The sequence below is a fragment of the Pinus tabuliformis genome, chromosome 7 (genome assembly GCF_031772625.1).
Source record: "Pinus tabuliformis cultivar Carrire ecotype Pingquan chromosome 7, CPIR1, whole genome shotgun sequence".
In the NCBI taxonomy this organism is placed as follows: domain Eukaryota; kingdom Viridiplantae; phylum Streptophyta; class Pinopsida; order Pinales; family Pinaceae; genus Pinus; species Pinus tabuliformis.
Genome location: NC_142293.1, coordinates 1,615,443,780 through 1,615,449,813, shown reverse-complemented (window position 1 = coordinate 1,615,449,813; position 6,034 = coordinate 1,615,443,780).

Genomic DNA, 6,034 nt, shown 5'->3' with positions numbered 1-6,034 from the left:
TGGAAGCCCTGTAACATCTTGGGTTGAGTTACTAGTCTTAGAAGCCTTGGTTGGAAAAATGCTCTTGAGCTCTTGGTGGCTTGAGTTACTAGCCCTAGAATCCCTGGTTTGACAAACGCTCTAGATCCCAACAACAGTTGTGGGTTGAGTTACTAGTCCTGGAATCCTTCGTTGGAACAAACGCTCTAGAACCCTGGACAACTTGGGTAGAGATCGATATGGTGGTGGTTAGTGATGTCGGACCATGAGGTGGAATCACTGGTTGATGATTGAGGTGGTTTGGCCTATGGTGCGGGGTTGATTGGTTGAAAGAGAGATTTGGTTCAGCCCAATCTATGGTCGAGTGGTACATGGAAGTCCCTGAGTCGGTTGGATTTGCAAATGTTAATAAGAGCTCCTTTTCCTATGGTATTTTCATGAGAAAATGTGCTTGTCATTATGTGGATTTAGTAGTTGTTTCATCATTGCTATATATCTGGTTATTTGCTGGCTCCGAGCATGTTTTATGATAATCTTGATGTATGGATCTCATCATGTTTTGGTTAGTAAATGAAATAGTAATGAATGAATGACCTCATAGATAACAATGCAACTATTGGGAGGAGATATCAATCCTCCTTGATGATTCTCAAATAAATATGAGATCCCTATGTTCAAATTTGTTGTTATGAACTATACATTTCATGTTTAAGATATGTTTGACGAAATTCCTGTCATGGCTAGTAGGGGTCAGATCAATTCATTGGTCAAGTGTTTGCATTAGTAAACTTGTATCAATGTTAATTATCATTTTTGGTAGGTCCATGAAATTTTTGGCAATGGCCTAAGTCCTCGCCTTGAAAAAGTGGCACAAAATCTAGGGTCGCTAGCAGAGAATTGTCTGAAAAGGGCCACAATCGCATGCATGCATTGGTGTGGGAGCGATTGGAGGGTCTCATTCACATGCATGGCTTGTCATGGGAGTGACTGGGGGTCTAGATCAGCAAAACATCAAGTTGTCTTAGGGGTTAGGCACCTGGAAGGGTTGGTTGTCTCCTAAAGGTTCTGTAGCTCCTAAGGAAGGTAAGATTGGTCTTGTCTTGTTGGTTCCACTTCCTTAACTGTACTTGGGGAGTTGAATAATGTCACGTCTACCCCGGTGGACTGATTAGCTTGGGTAAATGTGGGAGTAGGGTGTTACAACTTTCCCTTTCATGCTACCCGAGTGTACTCTTGTGGCTATTCATGTTGTTTTTACATGTGGTTACTTGCTCACTGCAACACCATTAATTCAGAGAATGGGCATCTGAGCATTTTTCATGCTAAGAATTCATTCACAGACAAAACAGAGTGCTCTACCAAGGCTCTCCATTCTTCTTAATTTCCCATAGAGCTCAGATTGTACTTCAGGTATGGCTCTCCTTACTGTGATCAACGCTTCTGTAGTTTGCCATATTTTACATTTAATTCTTTATTAGCGTGCATGAAGCCTCAAACATGGTTGTTCAGGATACAACTACTAACTTTGCAAATTGTGGTCCTCTCTACAGTCGCCATTAATCAGAAACACCAACCTTGCTATGCACATTTAATCAGTTGTCGACTCATTCATCCAAGTGCCTAAGAATTTTGCTATAGACCCATAAGCCTTATTTGAAAACTTCACTGTTAGATTAACTTACCTCGGTCCCTTTTTATTTTATTAAACAGTGCTGCCAGAAAACGTTTTGGCCTTAAGTCACTTTCATGCTAGCACCAGTTCGATTCCGCCATAGAACCATTGCCTATGACTGTCAGCTAAGCCGCTTTATGCCCTTCATAGGTTGAATTCCTTTTATTATATGTTTTGTGCCCTTGGTCTTATTTCTACACGAAATGACCAAGTGTTAGTGCTAAGGTCGAGGCTCTCTCTATCCTGGCGCTTTTGTTTGTGCTTTGTTAATAAAACTTTGAGCTCGTTCCTCTAAGGTGATGCCACTTTTCGCCCTCTGATATGTTGTCTTTTCCAAGCTGTCTTTCCTCCATGTCTCGATGCCTTTTCTCCCGATGCTTTTTATCCTAACGCATTACTTTTGCAAGCCTTAAAATTCCTCTAGGATCATTCATGTGAGCTTGCCTTATTATCATATAGAATTGCCTCTCCAGGCTAGCCCTCAGTAGGCTAAGTTTTTGTGTGGGGACCTCTCACTCACTTTCATTGGTTTGTGCTTTGCTTCTGCGTCCCGACGACTATCTCTCGGTTCATTCCTTTTTTGCACCAAAAGGTTAAGCCGAGGTGATACCATCAGACTTTCCTCTGTCGGGTGCGCTCTACTTGCGCCAATAAGAAGGCTCTCGGTTGCACTGTTGGCGCTCCAAGTCAGCCCGCCTGATTGCATCTTGGTGCTTTAACTTGTGCACCCTTCTCAAACTGTTGAGGTACATCCGTCAAGGTAACTCCATCGAGTGGGCTCCACTTGAGCCAATAAATAAATGCTCTCGTTGTTGCACTGTCGACCACGTTAGTCCGGTCCTCCTTTGGCTAGTCCATTAACTTTCTCGTTGGGTTTGGGAACTATGCAAAACTTGGATTTACTCCAAAATGGTCTCCAAGCCTTTTATCTCTGCACATTTTGACTTTTGGGGTCTATATCTTTTACTAGCTCGTTCTTTTGATCAAGGAGGCCATTTGCAGACTTCCACATACTGTTGGAAATATCTTTTCGAGCAATAACCAACTGTGCCACTTCCATGAGTATCCGAGTTGATATCTTGAGGCAGAATCTGCTCCAAATCTTGGGACTCCCATCCATCATAGTCATCATATTATGGCTTTCCAATAAGCCTGCAACTATGATGATTCTCTACAAAAGACATCAACAACCATGGGATAGATATATAAGTTGCAAGAAACGTGGGTCTAGGGTTCGTTTTCGTATGGAAATGAGGAAATGCGTACCGTACGGCCTAGAAACTCGGTTCCGACCGTATTGGCCCATTTCTCGAGGAGGAAACATGGCTAGTACGGCCAAAAACGAGTTTCCAGACCATACGACGGAGTTTCCTCATGCAACTTGACTTTTTCTTATGTTTTTATTATTATTTTGTTTTCTATTTTTTTATTGGGCGACTAAAGTGGCTTCTAGTTGCAAGTGGTCCTTCTAAAGAATGGGATGTGGATGTAGAAAGTCATGATTTGGATCTCTCTCTTGCTGCCCTGAATATTGAGGTCCAGCCTAGAAGTGGAATTGGCCCATCATCTTCTTCAACACCACCATCCATTGTTGAACATGGTTCTGCTTCTATTTTTGATGAGGATTATGATGATGAGGATTAGTCTTTTGTCTCTATAGTTCTTGCAGCCTTATAGTCTTTATTGTACTTGCAGCATCATATATATAATAAAGGCTGATTTTGAGATTTGGATATATAATAAAGGTTGCTTTTGTATACTCCGATATTTTTATTTTCATTATGTGATCATTCATGAGTAAATGTGATGTAAATTTAATCATAATGTTTAAATGTAATAAATTATAATGTATCATCTATGCTTTATGATTGCACATAACATTTCTTAAATGTCCTAACTTCTAATATATATATATATATATAGATATATATATATATATATATACACACACACACGTTTCCCCATTTCCAAAATTTGGGGAGGTCGCGTTTCGTAACCGTGCCCGTTTCAGAAACTTGTACATGTTTCCCCGTTTCATGCAACTTATATATATATATATATAGATATATATATATATGAAGAGAGAGAGAGAGAGAGAGAGAGAGAGAGAGAGATTTTACACTAATTATTATTAATATGGTTTTATCATATCATTCAAATCAAAAATAAAATTATAAATGTTTAAAAAATTTACTATTTTTATATAATCTATAGTGGAAAAAATCGTATTATCATTGACTTTGCAAAATTTTCCCAAAAAAATAATCAATTTTGCAAATTCTCTATGCAACAAATGTCAATTGAACGATTGTTCTTAGACTTTGTTCACCAAGAATTCTTTTCATTGTTTGTTATAGAGAAACAAAACAAAGATTGCATTTAGTGTATCAATATTGTACATGAGTATGCAATGTTTATTCAATAAACTTCCATTAATATATATCCATCTTAAATTTAGATCTACCAGGTGGCCAAAAAGATCAAGTTTGGAGTTAGTATGGATCTAAGTTGGTACTCTTGCATTTCATAATGTATTTTCTCAAGCCTTTAAATAGGTTTTATCATAACAAATACCACAGACAAATACCATGGTCTTGTAAACCACTATCGATAAACCCATAAAATAACTAACACAAACCTATCTTAACTAGTCTATAGCCTAAACATTTAATTTTAATTTGTCAAGTCAACATAACATTACATTACATACATAATGCTTTATATAATGTTTTACAACATCGTTGCCATATTGGGTAGTAAAGCACCTCTAAGCACAATCACAAAAGCTCAAGTCAATAATTGAAACCTTTATATTATAATAATTTACTTCAAAGCCATTTGATGTAGTTAAGTTGATGGGATCTTTGATATATTAATGTAATTGTCTACAAACTAGTATAGATCCATCTTAACTCGAGATCTACTAAGTGTCAAGAGGAAACAAATCTCTCAAGATACAAACCTCTTTTTGACTACAAAACTTGAGGAAAGGTTTGCACCTCGAGAGATTTAATTCCTCTCAGCTCTTGGTATCTCTGGAGTTAAGATGAATCTATGTTGTTTATTACTATTGTCTAAATTAAAAACAAAACAACAAAACAACATTTGTTTTGTATAATATATAGAATTCTTTTTGCTTTCTCTTTCTATATATAGATTGAATTATTTTTATTATTAATATTTTTTAATCATTTTTGTTATTAATATTTTTTAATATGTTACATGTCAACTCCATATTAAACATTGAAGAAATTCAATTCTCTATCATAGTTTGAATGAGAAAGAACTTATTAATGTGGAATAATCTCTCTCCCTCTCTCTCTTTCTCTACTCAACCTACATAGTGAAATCTTTTATTTAAACCCGCTTCAAACTTTTTTCATGTTATTCATATTTTTAAATTTTATATATGAACTCCATATTAAGAATGGAATAAGCTATACCCCGATGGGGGTGACTAATTTGATAGCCCTGACACTACCGGATGTAAAAAAGAATGAAGTTTACAATCAATATGGAACATGGTAATGGCTTAGGCGGCGACTAAGCCAAGTGGAGGAAGCGAGACAAAACAATCAAGGAGGTTAAGGCAGTTCATAAAATTGGGAAGGCTAGTGTTCTCCACGTCGTTCGACATTTTGGTATGGGAGGGAAGGTAAACGAGGTTACCCCAATTGAGTGTGCACAAAATCCTTCCCTGTGCATCTCCTCAGGTCCTGGTGGTGTGACTATGCTTTGGTCTGACAAAAGGGAGTATGAGCTCAAGGAGTTGATGGTTGTGGTGAAGAGTTGGGCGGTGTGGAATCCAGGCACTTGGTGTAGGGGTTGCTTGCAGCCTAGGAAAGAAGTGCAAAGGGTTGGTTGTGTCTCAAAGAATTTGGAATGCTCTTTCAGTCCTAGTTGCATTTTTTCTACAAGGGGCGAAATTTGGGTAAGTGTCTATTTTTGTTATTTATTTGCACGTGGTTTTATCTGTGGGTGGATTCTCTTTTTGTGGTTTGTCTCGATGGGTTAGGTTTTTATCCAGGTGGGTTAAGTGTGGTGGTTCAGTGGACCTGGTTAAGGTCTTGCCATTACAGGGTGGCGACATTATGTTATGATGTAGGAAAAAAGGGGGAGTCGCTTTCCACTTTAGTAGGGAGCTTGGTGGCATAGTTCTTTGTGATGAGGTCTCTCCATGGAAGAGTGCCATTGCAGGGTTATGTTGTGGCCCTCTTGAATGGCAGGGCTGGTCGGTTGGGTAGTTGTCGAAAGAGCGAGTGTCTATGCCTCTATGCAGAAGTAAGAAAGTAGGCGGTTGGTTGTGCACCTCTATGGAGGATTTGGGTTGTATTATCCCTTGGTGTTTCATTGTTTCATTGAAAATGAATTGTTAGTAGGGTC